Source organism: Hibiscus syriacus, unplaced genomic scaffold (genome assembly GCF_006381635.1).
Source record: "Hibiscus syriacus cultivar Baekdansim isolate YM2019G1 unplaced genomic scaffold, ASM638163v2 tig00117026_pilon, whole genome shotgun sequence".
In the NCBI taxonomy this organism is placed as follows: Eukaryota; Viridiplantae; Streptophyta; class Magnoliopsida; order Malvales; family Malvaceae; genus Hibiscus; species Hibiscus syriacus.
The window spans coordinates 1,007,413-1,022,558 of record NW_024063529.1 but is presented as its reverse complement, the minus strand read 5'-3'; the positions used below and the strand labels follow the sequence as shown (position 1 = coordinate 1,022,558).

At 34.8% G+C, this 15,146-nt stretch overlaps 1 long non-coding RNA gene across 1 annotated transcript; it reads right to left on the bottom strand.

Annotated features, from left to right (window-relative positions):
• On the bottom strand, window positions 1–13,083 carry LOC120196082. Its single transcript, XR_005523133.1, has 3 exons — window positions 13,046–13,083; window positions 289–381; window positions 1–50 (listed from the first exon to the last, which is right to left on the bottom strand). It is a non-coding gene; the product is annotated as an uncharacterized LOC120196082 (long non-coding RNA).
• Between the last annotated feature and the right edge of the window lie 2,063 nt (window positions 13,084–15,146).

Below are 15,146 nucleotides of genomic sequence, written 5' to 3'. Positions count from 1 at the left end.
ATCAAAGTCTCGAGACCGCATGCATGACAAAGGGATTCCACATCCGATTCCTATAAAAAGTAATACCAAAGCCAAATCAGAGGATGAGAATCCATGTTGCTCCTACTTTTACTTCAAAGTATTTGTATCGAACGTATTTTTGGACATGAGTGGTAAGATATATCCCTTCCAGATACATGAAAAGACTTCAGAAAAACTGAAAATATCCGTATCAAAACATACTCATATTTAACAACCATACCCGAGCTCAAGTAACAGCCTGAAATCGTTTGTATGTAGAAATGATACCTTCATCATCAATAGTTTGGACAATTGTTCCAAAGGATATGGATGAACCTTGTAGCAACAAGTATTTATACATGAAATCGCTAGTGCTCGAACCTGTAAAGTTTTTGAGGAGGAAATGAAAAATATAAAGGAATAAATAAAGGTGTACGACAAATACAAGGGACTCGTCTATGTTACTTGGATATAGCTGTGAATTTTAATTAGATTGGGGTGTGTAACGATTATCGACATTAGTATTTTCAAGTTCAATTTATTTGGAGCACATGAAAAGTCTATCTTCGTTGTCAAACCGAATATACATTGAGCATGGGTATTATTTCAAGAAAAATGAAGAGTCGAAGAAACATAGGAATGCAATTAACATTAGTTTGAAGCTTTTGTGAAATTAATATTTATATAGGATATTAAAAGCTTTGAAAAATATTAAGTTTAAACTATTTTCAGATTACTTTAAGCTAACTTAAATGAATAATTAACAACTTACGTCGCTCCGACTTTTTCTTTTTTGAAGTAATTGTATCTAATGTTCTTGACTGATACATATCCCAGACATTAGTAAGGGATATAAGCTCCCCAGATAAATGAAAAAAAATTAGAAAAAGAAAAAAGTTGAATAAACCCATGTTCCAGACGCACACCCGAATTCAAACAACATAAGTTCTAAAATTATGTCCATAAAGTATCGTACCACCACACTGAACACAATGGTTGAAAACTATGGGTCGATAATACAATACTGTAAATTGTCATAACCATTTTTAGGTAAAACAATTAAATATTGTTTTTAAAAAAACGATTATGACTTTAATTTGTAAAAATCGGTGATTTCGGAATTAATTTGAATAAAATAGAAAAGAGTCGCCATAGACCTTTGAGTTAGGTAGGTCGAATACCTAAAACCGTCTTTCAAAACAATTTTAAGGAAAATCATTTTTTAAGACAAAATTCGGTCTGCGTTACCAAAGATTCATTTAAATGGATTCGGGAGTCGGTTACGTGTGGAGAAGGGTAAGCACCCCCACAACGCCCAAAATTGGTACTGTGTCGCTTACACATTGTTGTAAATATTGGAAATTACAAATCGAATATAAAGTTAAAATATGATCTATTTATCGAACATTGAGTAATTTGCTTCGAATTAAATTAATTACAAAAAATTCTTTAACTCGAAAAGAAATATCAAAATTAGTAATCCTCCATCGGTGAAGCTAACTCGACTATTTCTTGTCAATAAAAGAATATTCCCTAATTGATAAATATGCAAATTGAATATAAATAAAATTGACGTTTGCAATTGAATAAAAGGAAATAAATAGTGAATTAAAAGTAACACACATTGCATTATTAAAATAAATTAATTAGTAAAATATACTCTACTTGTTGCAAGTTCCTATGTCGTTAAAATGTCGTATCGGATCGTACCACTTCGACCAAGTGGTACTTTCCACGCCCATTCTACGCATACGTGTTCTTGAAAATATAATCGAATATTTCGTACATAGATAAAAATATAATATAAAAATGTAATTGCAAATACAAAAATATTTACATTAAATGAAATAAAAAAACATTATTTACATAATACAAATAACCAAAAAATAAGTGCAATAATATCATACATAAATGACTAAAATAAAAATAAGAAAATATTATAAACCAAGATAAAATTATCAAAAGGTAAGTATTTGTAACTACAAGGATCAAAATGAAGAAAAACATAAACTTGATGTGCTAAAATAGTAAATACAGGAATTTAAGGGAGTAAATAGCAAACATAGAAACTGAATAGGTTAAAAACAGAAGAAACAGAAATTTAGGGACCAAAATAAAGAAATAGAAACTAATGGGACTAAAATAAATAAACAAGAACTTACAGGGCTAAAATAGCAAAACAGAAAGTTAAAGGACTGAATAGTAATAATAAATAAATCAGGTTTCAAATCACAAATGTTAAATAATACAAGTACTGGAAAGAAAATAACCCAAAAATAATAAAGGACTAAAAAGAAATAAACAGAAACATGAAAGCCGAATCATAAATAATCCAAATGTAAAACGGTGACTAAAATAAAAGGTTTACAACTATCTTTTCCACATTCAAATTTCAAAGAAAGTATACACCATCTAACCTCAGTGACGAAAACATAAGTACAGAAACATAAGTGCTCAAAACGAAATAAAATAAAATTTCATTTAATGATTAAAAAAAATGATTACAAAATATTGGGGACCAAACCTGACATTTACCCCCTATGCTGAAACACGCATGCCCAAACCCTTGAAACGGCGTCGTTTCATTCAGTGGTTATATACCACTTTTAGGGTTTAGGAACCCTATTATCTCACTCTCATCTCTCAGCCAAAAATAGGGAAAGGAGAGAGTTCCAACTCTCTCCCCAAACCCCTTTAACACCCGCCGATCCACGACGTTCCCAACGGCCGAGCACGACGGCCAACGCTTAAAACAACCACCCACAGAGCCCCACTTATCCCTCCTCTTTCCTTTTCCTAAATCCAACCTAAGAACCGAGCCCTCGATCACTCAAAGCTTTAAACAAAACCCTTACCTTCAAAACAAATGGATCCCCGTTCCGATGAAGCAACGGTAGTGGTCGAAAAAGGGTAAGATTCTCACTTTTATCTCTATTTTTTTTTGAAATTTCTTCTCTTTATTTTTTTCCTCCCCTTTTGGTTCGATTGCTTTCTCCTTTTTTATAGTTTTTCTCCCGTTTTTTTTCAACCCGAATCTCCTCTGTTTTTATCTCTGTTCTCTGCTCTTAACACCCTTGAATCCCCCTCTTGTCTGGTTGCATGCTTGATTTATTAGGGGTTTTGAATGAAATCATGAAGCTTACGGGGTATGGGGATTGTTTCTCTGATTTGGTACGATTGAATCCCGAAAAAATCAGGATTTAGAATGATATTTTAATGGGTTCACTGTTGATGACATTTTCGGATTGATTTGGGTATTTGGATTGATTTGTTTGATGTGGTTTACTGTAGATGACTGTGGGGGCGAGACGGGCCGGAACAGTGACGGTGGCGTGGCTGTTCATCTGCTGTTGGCGGCGGTTGAGCTTCGGTTTAGGGTTTAAAACCCTAATTTGAACAGGTTCTCTTGTTGGGCTTGGGTCGGGTTACTTGAGCCTAGTGTTGGGCTTGGCTTCTGGGCTGCTGAGTTATGTGTCTGGGTCAGCAGCTGGATTAGATGGGTTTGGCCTGTAAGGCTTGTAATTTGGGGTTCCAGTGGGCCTTGTAATGGTTTGGGCCCCGGGATTGGCCTGCAAAATGTTGTAATATGTAATTAATAATAATAATAATAATTAATAAACAACATAATAATAATAATAAACTTAATAATAATAATAAAATTAAAATTAAATAGAAAAGACCCGAACAAAAACGGGTGTCTACAGCTGCCCCTCTTTGCACATTCTTGTGTTAACAAGAATAGGGCAAAGACGAAAAGACATCACGTTTTTGTCTGGTTTTCTCCCTTTTAAACTTAGAAATTGGATAATATTGGTTGTTGGGGACGACACTGCTCATACGTGATGAAGAGTTCGGGTCATCTAAGGGTGACACGGCTCATACGTGATGAAGAGATCTGGTCAGGGTATGACACGACTCATACGTGATGAAGAGTTCTGGTCATCTTTAGGAAGGGTGATAACTTCGTTCCTACGTGATGAGGACGGCTGGTTATCTAGGGGTGACACGGCTCATACGTGATGAAGAGATCTGGTCGGGAGATGACACGGCTCATACGTGATGAGGACGGCTGTCCATCTTTAGGAGTGGTGATAACTCGGTTCCTACGTGATGAGGACGACTGGTTATCTATGGTTGACACGGCTCCTACGTGATGAGGAGGTCTGGTCTGGGATGACACGGTTCCTACGTGATGAGGACGGCTGGCCATCTTTAGGGATTATGGTTTCAAGAGAAACCGATTCAAAGATTTGTTTCAAAAGAAACAGACTCAAAGACAAGCTCAAAGATTTTTCTCAAAAGAAATTGTCTCAAGGGATAAAACCTTGTTTCCAGAGAAACAAGCTCAAAGATGATCTTGTTTTAAGAGAAAAAGTCTCAAGAGTCAAAATTCGTTTCAAGGGAAATGACTCAAAGATGGTTTATTTCAAGAGAAACAAACTCAAAGATTTTGTATTTCTAGAGAAACTGCCTCAAGGGAGACAAAATTTGTTTTAATAGAAACGATCTCAAAGGTGGGTATTTTCAAAAGAAATTGTCTTGAGAGACAAAAGTTTGTTTCCAAAGAAACATGCTCAAAGATGGATTACGTCTTAAGTGAGACGAAATTTGTTTCAAATGAAACAATCCCAAAGGTTATTTTTTCATTAGAAACTATCTCAAGAGAGACAAAATTTGTTTTTAAAGAAATATACTCAAAGATGATTTTCAAAAGAAATTGTCTCAAGAGAGACAAAATTTTGTTTCCAAAGAAACAGACTCAAAGATTTTTTTTCAAAAGAAACAACTCAAAGATTTTTTCACGAAATTGTCTCAAGAGAGACAAACTTTGTTTCAAAATAAATAGACTCAAAGATTTTTTTACGAAATTGTCTCAAGAGAGATAAAACTTTGTTTTAACAGAAATAGACTCAAAGATATTTGTTTCAAAAGAAACAACTCAAAGATTTTTATTCAAAAGGAACAGACTCAAAGATTTATCTCAAGAGAAACTGTCTCAAGAGAGACAAAATTCGTTTTAAGAGAAAAAGATTCAAAGATTGTCGATATTGTTTCTAGGGAAACAATCTCAAAGGTGTTTATTTTTAAAGGGGAAACTGTCTCACGCGAGACGAATCGATTTTGAAAAACTCAAGTGATATTAATTTTGTTTCAAGTACAACAAATTTAAATTTGTATCTCAGAGAAAAAAATGTCTCAAGCGAAACGAAATTTGTTTCGAAATAAACAACAATCTCAAGTGAGATTAATTTTGTTTCATGTGAAGCAAATTTGAAATTTGTATCTCAAAGGAAAAATATCTCAAGCGAGACGAAGTTTGTTTTAAAAGAAACAACAATCTCAAGTGATATTAACTTTGCTTAATGTGAAACAAATTCGAAATTTGTATATCCAAGGGAAAAGGTCTCAAGCGAGACGAAATTTGTTTTGAAAGAAATTATCTCAAGCGAGACAAAATTTGTTTTTAGAAAACTGTCTCAAGCGAGACAAAATTTGTTTTACAAAAGAAATTGCCTATAGTGAGACAACATTTTGTTTCGATAGAAACAATATCAAAGGATACTGATAGTCTGTTTGTTCCTGCTGGCGGATGAAATGTCCTAATTGTTGACTTCAGGAAGTCACATCTGTGGATGTCATTGTTTCTTCAAGTTAGAGACATGTGGTCATTTTCGAGCTTTGATTTCCTAAGAGATCAAAATGATGCATTTTTGACTGACTATATTGGATGTTATGATGGATGTCAAGATGAAATTTATTTGATTTTTTTATTGAATTTGTCCTCAAGAGAAAAATGTCTTTAATGCACCTGATGATAAATGTTTAATGCAACTATGCAAAATCATGTAACATGCATGTATGTGTTGATGTATGTATATATGTATGTATGAGTTGATGTATGTTTCTCAATCTGTAAGGATGATGGTTGCGAGAGCAGTCTTCACTCTATCATTGATTCAATTTGTCTGTTTTTCCATCATGGTGTACTCTTGCAAACCTTGACCTGAGACCATTTATTTGTCCCATCAAATTTTGTCCAAAAATTAGCTTTCTCTTGCCCCAGCTTCGATTCTGAGTTTCGGAGATATATTTGTTGAATTCCAAGAAATTTCCGGATAACTTATCTTGTTTGAAAATGTTTTTATTCCTTTTGAATTTTCAAAATTTTGAAAAATATAACCTCCTTCTAATTTTCACAATTGAAGCAAATCATAAAACATGAATTCATTGGATATCAAAAGAATCAAATACTCTTTTAATCATTGATAGTTACAAATCTTTGACAAATACCAAGATCGACAGGTGGGTTTAGAGGTTGGCTACCTAAATTCTAAGGTGTGTTTCCTCTATTTGGTCATCGTGAAGATCGTGGCATGTCCTTTTTCGTGGTTTGACATTTTGATCAGCGGCGAACAAAATGACACAACTAGCATAATCAAATGCTAGACTCTTTAGAACACTTCTATTTCAGTTCTCTGAAATCTTTCATTTGTTCAGGCTTCGTAGGTTCACCTAGTCAAGGTAGTGCAGAAATATCGGTCTAAAAATAAGATTCCTGAGTGCTCGTGTGAGTTCGACTATAACAGGTGTTCCTCAACTCCCTTAGTCCATATTCACCGAAACTCCTTATTTTAGTAAATTTGATTTGATTTGCCATTGTTTGGCTAGCTGAATTCAGCTTTATTGTACATATATATTTTATAATTGCCTTTGTTCGGCTAGCTGAATTATTCATGTCGTCACAAAGTCTTCGACTTGACAACCACAGTGGAGCATACACCGGATTGCCAAGTACCCGATCAATGTCATGGTTTGAATGTAATCTATTCATAAAGCCAGGGTTTTCAAGTTTCCTCTATAACCAATTGCTTTAGCGGAATAGCTCAGCTTTATTGTATAAAATCTCATCGTTAGAGTTCAATTCCCAAGCAACTGACCTAAACTAGATTCACCTACTTGACCATTCCATCTGAGAAGATCATGATCATCATTGAACGTCACTAACAGAAGTAAAAACTAATTTGCTTTGCAATTTCATGTGCTAGTTGCCCCATTTTGTCCGCTCCTAACACATACCTGAATGCCAAGATCATTGATTGTTCATGCGAGGAGATGGTTAGATTGGTTCCTTCAAGGGAAGGGTATTTGCTTTGATGTATGATTGATTAGGATCAAAGGGTCTTTATTTTTCAAGGGTTCAATCTTGTCATTTGTCAAAGATTTACAACCTCAATTATTAAAATGCTTTTAATTAAAATGATATTCAAAGAATTCAAGATTAAAATTTGCTCATTGTTCATTTCCTAAGAAGGAAGCATTTTATTGAAATTGTTCAAAAGTCAAGTGATTTACAAACATTTAAACATAAGAAGAACAAAAGAAAAACAAATTCAAACAAGATGTCATGCATGAGAATGCAACAAAATCTACTGATGGATGCCCCTAGCCGACTCCCGATCAGAATGTCTCGTCATACATTGAACGTCAATGCCCCCTGAATCAATCAGATCTTGGACCTTGTGCTTCAACGCCCTATAATTCTCAGTGGTATGCCCTGAGATCCCAATGTGGTAGCTGCATATGGCGTTAATATCATGGCCTTCAGGATATGGGTCAGTTCTTGGTTTGGATTGAACTGGAATCACCAGGTTGTTCTCAATTAGCACTGGGAGCAATTCCTCATATGTCATCGGAATTGGATTGATGCATGTCTTTTTACAAAAAACATTATGAGACACGGTCCCCATACTAGCTAAATCCACTAGACTGACCTCAGCTCTTTCCTCAATGTCAGTATGGCTAGTACCACATATCTGGCCATTCTTGATAGCTCTTTCAATCATTTCTCCACACATGACGATGTCAGAGAAACTCTTAGTGGCAACCCCTATCATGTAATCAATATAAGGAGACTGTAATGTATCTATGAATAGAGTGATGAACTCTCTTTCAGTCATTGGTGGATGCACTTGAGATGCGACATCCCTCCATCGTTGAGCATATTGTCGGAAACTCTCATCACTCCTCATCTCCATATTCTGCAGCATTATTCGATCAGGGATCATATAAATCATGTGCTTGTATTGGTTTAGAAAGGTACTAGCCAAATCTTTCCAAGAGCGGACTTGAGCACGACTCAGTTGGTTATACCACCTAGAAGCAGGTCCAGTCAGACTGTTTTGGAAGCAGTGGATCAACATCCGATCATTTTTAGTGTATCCAGTCATCCTTCGAATAAACATCGTGAGATGGACATTAGGGCAACTGGTTCCATCGTACTTTTCAAACTCAGGCATCTTGGATTTGGGCGGGAGCACCAGGTCAGGAACTAGCACTAGTTCTATTGCATCCATCCCGTTGTGAGAGTTTTGTCCTCTCATTCCCTGGAATGTCTTTCTGCACCACTGTTTCAGATTCGCCGGGATCTCGTTATTGACTCTTTTCATCTTATCAGGATTTGACATGCTGTGATTAGTAGAATTACCCTGAAGATTTATCACATTTGTACGAGCTTTAGTAGCTGAGAAGCTTACTTGGCGGCTTGGAAGCTTATGGGGTGAAATAATTATTTGGGGATTAGCGTGGGCTATCACACATTCGGAGGTTCCTCCGGTCGAGGAAATCTTCTCTTTGCTTCTTCCTTGGTTGAGCTCAGCCATTTTTGTTACCATTTGGCCAACTAGGTCTTTTTGGTTTTGCAGGATACGATCCACAGTGGTCTTTTGCATCTGCTCCATTTTAACCTCCCACTCAACTTGCATCTTTTGCAAACTCTCGTTCAACTCTTTCTTTAATTCCTCAAATTTTGCATCCATTCTCAGTACTGTGTGAATGCAATTGCACAGTTAGAAGTGCTTCCTCAAAGTTTCCAGCAAGGTATGATTAATGCATGTAAACATGCTTAAATGAATGTTGTGCAAAATGCAATGATGCAAATGCAAATGCATAAATGTTGATCCCAACGATGAATATCTTAGAATAATTTTCACTAGAGATGAAAGCCTTCACATCACAAGACAATCCACTTTACAGACATGCATTCGCTTAGATGCTGAGTCTGAAATAGATCGCTGCTTCGTCTCGGATCTTCGTCTTCGAAAACGATGCCCCTCAAGCGTTTCTGTAATATGACTCCGTTAATGCCCCGACGATGCGGAAGTCAGTGCGTCAATCCTTGATGACTAGAGATGAAATGATTGTAAATGAAAATCTACTACTGGAGTATTCTTTGGCTCAATTGATCATCATTTCAGTCTTGGATGCTGCACTATCTTTGAGCGAGTCTTATTCTTGTATTCTGGACTTCTTTTAGCCCTCAATGCATGTCTGTATATGCGACTACTTGATTGAAAACTTTCATCTCTTCTTGTGAAAATTTTCTCTCGAATATCCCCTTGCTGATCAACATTTTCGCATTATGTTATGATGATGCAATGTAAAGAAGAATGAAAAAAATACACAAACAACAGAAAATAAATAAGTTAGTGCACACAAAGAAAAGAAAAGAAATTAGTTAGTACAGGTAAGATAATCGATATATATATAAATATTATTTAGAGATGAATATAACACCTACCCCATCATGATATCTACCCAAACATGCTTTCAATAGATAACAATCCTACCCGGACATGCTATCTACCCAAAAATGATTTAATTTCAAGAAAATAATCCTAACCGCATGGTATCTAGTTCGCATGCTTTTATTCTAAAAGAATAAATATATTCTACAAACTTAAAACAAAAGGTAAGGGTTTAGAAACATTCCTCCTTTGTGTACACCTATTTTAGGTACCTACTGACGGACAGAGGTTCGATATAGCTATACCTAGGGTGACCATTCTACGGTTCACTATATGCATGGTTTCGGTTCTAACAGGAAAGGGGACTCGAATTGTCATTGATGTCGGTGCCCCTTTGGGCTGCCAAACCCTCGATCCTCACCCATTACAGGTTTCAAGCGGAACGAGTTCAATTCGAGGGGATTCACTGCCTTATACCCATGCGAGGAATAAATTCCTACGAAGGTATAAGGTATGTATCCCATGGGTTATTTGCTAAAACTCATACGAAGAATAAATTCTTACGATAGTAAAGCATTCACCCTGACTAATTTGGATCGAAGCTCGTGTCTAGAGCTTATGTTATGCAAATGCGAGTGATGTGTGTGAGGAGGAACATACCTACCTTCGACCCAAATGAAAAACAAAACAAGGAAAAAATGATAAAATCTTGACAAAGCTGAAAGCCAAAAATAAAATATTAGTATGACAAAAAAAATGAAGCAATTAAAATTTCAATAAACGGATCAGAAGTTAACTAAAGATTTGAACTCATAATTTCGACCACAACGACAATGTGTAAGCGACCTACAGCTTGACTCTCTAAAAATAAGGTCCCCAGCAGAGTCGCCAAGCTGTCATAACCATTTTTAGGTAAAACAATTAAATATTGTTTAAAAAAAACGATTATGACTTTAATTTGTAAAAATCGGTGATTTCGGAATTAATTTGAATAAAATAGAAAAGAGTCGCCATAGACCTTTGAGTTAGGTAGGTCGAATACCTAAAACCTTCTTTCAAAACAATTTTAAGGAAAATCATTTTTTAAGACAAAATTCGGTCTGCGTTACCAAAGATTCATTTAAATGGATTCGGGAGTCGGTTACGTGTGGAGAAGGGTAAGCACCCCCACAACGCCCAAAATTGGTACTGTGTCGCTTACACATTGTTGTAAATAGTGGAAATTACAAATCGAATATAAAGTTAAAATATGATCTATTTATCGAACATTGATTAATTTGCTTCGAATTAAATTAATTACAAAAAATTCTTTAACTCGAAAAGAAATATCAAAATTAGTAATCCTCCATCGGGAAAGCTAACTCGACTATTTCTTGTCAATAAAAGAATATTCCCTCATTGATAAATATGCAAATCGAATATAAATAAAATTGACGTTTGCAATTGAATAAAAGGAAATAAATAGTGAATTAAAAGTAACACACATTGCATTATTAAAATAAATTAATTAGTAAAATATACTCTATTTGTTGCAAGTTCCTATGTCGTTAAAATGTCGTATCGGATCGTACCACTTCGACCAAGTGGTACTTTCCACGCCCATTCTACGCATACGTGTTCTTGAAAATATAATCGAATATTTCGTACATAGATAAAAATATAATATAAAAATGTAATTACAAATACAAAAATATTTACATTAAATGAAATAAAAAAACATTATTTACATAATACAAATAACCAAAAAATAAGTGCAATAATATCATACATAAATGACTAAAATAAAAATAAGAAAATATTATAAACCAAGATAAAATTATCAAAAGGTAAGTATTTGTAACTACAAGGATCAAAATGAAGAAAAACAGAAACTTGATGTGCTAAAATAGTAAATACAGGAATTTAAGGGAGTAAATAGCAAACATAGAAACTGAATAGGTTAAAAACAGAAGAAACATAAATTTAGGGACCAAAATAAAGAAATAGAAACTAATGGGACTAAAATAAATAAACAAGAACTTACAGGGCTAAAATAGCAAAACAGAAAGTTAAAGGACTGAATAGTAATAATAAATAAATCAGGTTTCAAATCACAAATGTTAAATAATACAAGTACTGGAAAGAAAATAACCCAAAAATAATAAAGGACTAAAAAGAAATAAACAGAAACATGAAAGCCGAATCATAAATAATCCAAATGTAAAACGATGACTAAATTAAAAGGTTTACAACTATCTTTTCCACATTCAAATTTCAAAGAAAGTATACACCATCTAACCTCAGTGACGAAAACATAAGTACAGAAACATAAGTACAGAAATATAAGTGCTCAAAACGAAATAAAATAAAATTTCATTTAATGATTAAAAAAATGATTACAAAATATTGGGGACCAAACCTGACATTTACCCCCTATGCTGAAACACGCATGCCCAGACCCTTTAAACGGCGTCGTTTCATTCAGTGGTTATATACCACTTTTAGGGTTAAGGAACCCTATTATCTCACTCTCATCTCTCAGCCGAAAATAGGGAAAGGAGAGAGTTCCAACTCTCTCCCCAAACCCCTTTAACACCCGCCGATCCACGGCGTTCCCAACGGCCGAGCACGACGGCCGACGCTTAAAACAACCACCCACAGAGCCCCACTTATCCCTCCTCTTTCCTTTTCCTAAATCCAACCTAAGAACCGAGCCCTCGATCACTCAAAGCTTTAAACAAAACCCTTACCTTCAAAACAAATGGATCCCCGTTCCGATGAAGCAACGGTTGTGGTCGAAAAGGGTAAGATTCTCACTTTTATCTCTATTTTATTTTGAAATTTCTTCTTTTTATTTTTTCCTCCTCTTTTGGTTCGATTGCTTTCTCCTTTTTATGGTTTTTCTCCCGTTTTTTTTTTCAACCCGAATCTCCTCTATTTTTATCTCTGTTCTCTGCTCTTAACACCCTTGAATCCCCCTCTTGTCTGGTTGCATGCTTGATTTATTAGGGGTTTTGAATGAAATCATGAAGCCTACGGGGTATGGGGATTGTTTCTCTGATTTGGTACGATTGAATCCCGAAAAAATCGGGATTTAGAATGATATTTTAATGGGTTCACTGTTGATGACATTTTCGGATTGATTTGGGTATTTGGATTGATTTGTTTGATGTGGTTTACTGTAGATGACTGTGGGGGCGAGACGGGCCGGAACAGTGACGGTGGCGTGGCTGTTCATCTGCTGTTGGCGGTTCATCTTTTTTGAAGTAATTGTATCTAATGTTCTTGACTGATACATATCCCAGACATTAGTAAGGGATATAAGCTCCCCAGATAAATGAAAAAAAATTAGAAAAAGAAAAAAGTTGAATAAACCCATGTTCCAGACGCACACCCGAATTCAAACAACATAAGTTCTAAAATTATATCCATTAAGTATCGTACCACCACACTGAACACAATGGTTGAAAACTATGTGTCGATAATACAATACTGTAAATAAATAAAGCCAAGGAGAAAACGATCATTCAACAAATGATTACCTCATTAACGTATGGCTCGATAATACAACACTGTAGATATGATGCCTCAGATGATACAATATAGAAAGAAATTCCCATTCGATAAAGTCTGTAGAGAAGTAAAGAAACATCTTATAGTTCCCTTCCGGTTTTAGATTAATTTCGGGCAAAACATCTTATAGACCCAAAACGACAACAGAAGAGAAAGAAAAAGTGGAGCCACTAAAGAGGGTGTTCGTGCCGGAGGAAAAAGAGAAAGAAAGAGAAGATTTTAAGTTAACCGAAAATTTTGTATAAACTACACTTTAAGTCCCCCAACTGATGAGAATTCACAAATAATTGTAATATTTCTAAAACATTCAATTAGACCCAAAACTGAGATGTTACAAATTGAGGAACCTAATTGAAAAAATTAAGAATTTATAGTCCCAATATAATACATAGCTACCAAAGTTAGTGACCAAAATAATCTTATTAAAACCATTAAGCAAAATTCATAACCATATGAGAACTAGAAGTCAAAGATAAACACTCTCAATAAACTTGGAGAACTCATGTTCCATATTCTCCCTTATTTTCCTATTTCCTCTAGTCATCTCTTTGCAGCACAAAGGAGTTTGCTTCACCGACCAGTCTTGGACTCTAGTAAGCATCGTCGACCATCGCACCGGCCGTCGTCGCCTGTGGTCGTCTGAACATAAAAGTCACCATTTGAATCGGCTTGCGCTCCTCATCATGAATATGGCCTTCAATCGTTAAAATGACACCTCCAACATCGAAAACGAAACCCCCCTAGCTCTTGTCGACATTCTACTTTATTTTTCTTGTCTTGAGTTGATACACCATGGTTGCTAATAGTGGTTCTGCAGATGATGAGATGTTACATTGAGTGGAGCTCACATCGTCGGTTGCTGCAAGGATGCTGATCAGAAGCTGCTGTGGTTCAACGGGATAGCTGAGTACGTTTAGCTTGCTAGTCGATTGGTTTGGTCGATCTCCTACTTCGGTTCATTGTTTTGGAGAACCAACGAAGTTAGGTTAAAGATCCCTCCGTCGTCATCCCCATTCTCGGTTTTTTCAAAACCGAACTGCACCCATAATAAAAATATCTCTAATTGTGTGGCCCTCATTATTTTTAATAAAATAATAGTAAAAATATTTATCAACCAAACTTCAGATAATTTCATTAAAAAAATAAACTCATGCATTATAGGTGATAAGGGGGCAGAGACGGTTTTACATTATCTATTTCGTTATTAACATTTGCATGTATAATTTTTAGGAATCTCTATTATATGTTTCGAATTTTTTTTTTATCTTTATATTCATTTCTTACGAAATTCTGTGAGTTTCGGTTAATTTTACTCTTAAAAATAAATAAATATTTTTTAAATTAATGTAACACCTAAAACTTGTAAGATATATCAGATTGTCTCAAATTGATTTTTATTTATAATATGAAAGTTTCAAATGTTAATATTCATCTAACATATAATGTATATGTACAATTTTAACCATTTTCAATTTCAACAAATCAATTTATATTAAATGAGAAAATATTTAAACTTTAATTTTAGTTTGTTTGAGATATAACAATGTCAACACGTAATCTCACAGATATTTTTCGAGGATTCTTACAGTTATTTTTGTAAAATATCGGAGATCACTACAATTATTTTTTGGGATTCCTCAGTTATTTATACGAGTACGGTTCAGTTATCCTCACGATTCGGATATAACAATCCCCTTCCTCATCTTCATTTGAGTTTCGAGGATAAAACTTCACCCACCTACATCCTCGTGGGTGAAAATTTCAGTTATTCTTCATCCCTGTCGATTTGGATCCCTACGATTTTTAGTTTTTTCCCACTCAATTGGCAACTATGATGCATTTTAGAAATCTCTTAAATTTATAATAACCATGGGTGGGAAAATTATGACTAAAGTCCATGAATTTTCTCCATATTTCTTTTGAATGCAATACTTTAATCAAATTTTTATTTTAATCTTTATATTTAAACTATAAGAAATATAACCCTTAAATTGGTAAATTGGGCTGTGACAGTTTATATTTTAATCTTTATATTTATCGTGGTGTTTTTTTTATCCTAGTTGTGATGTT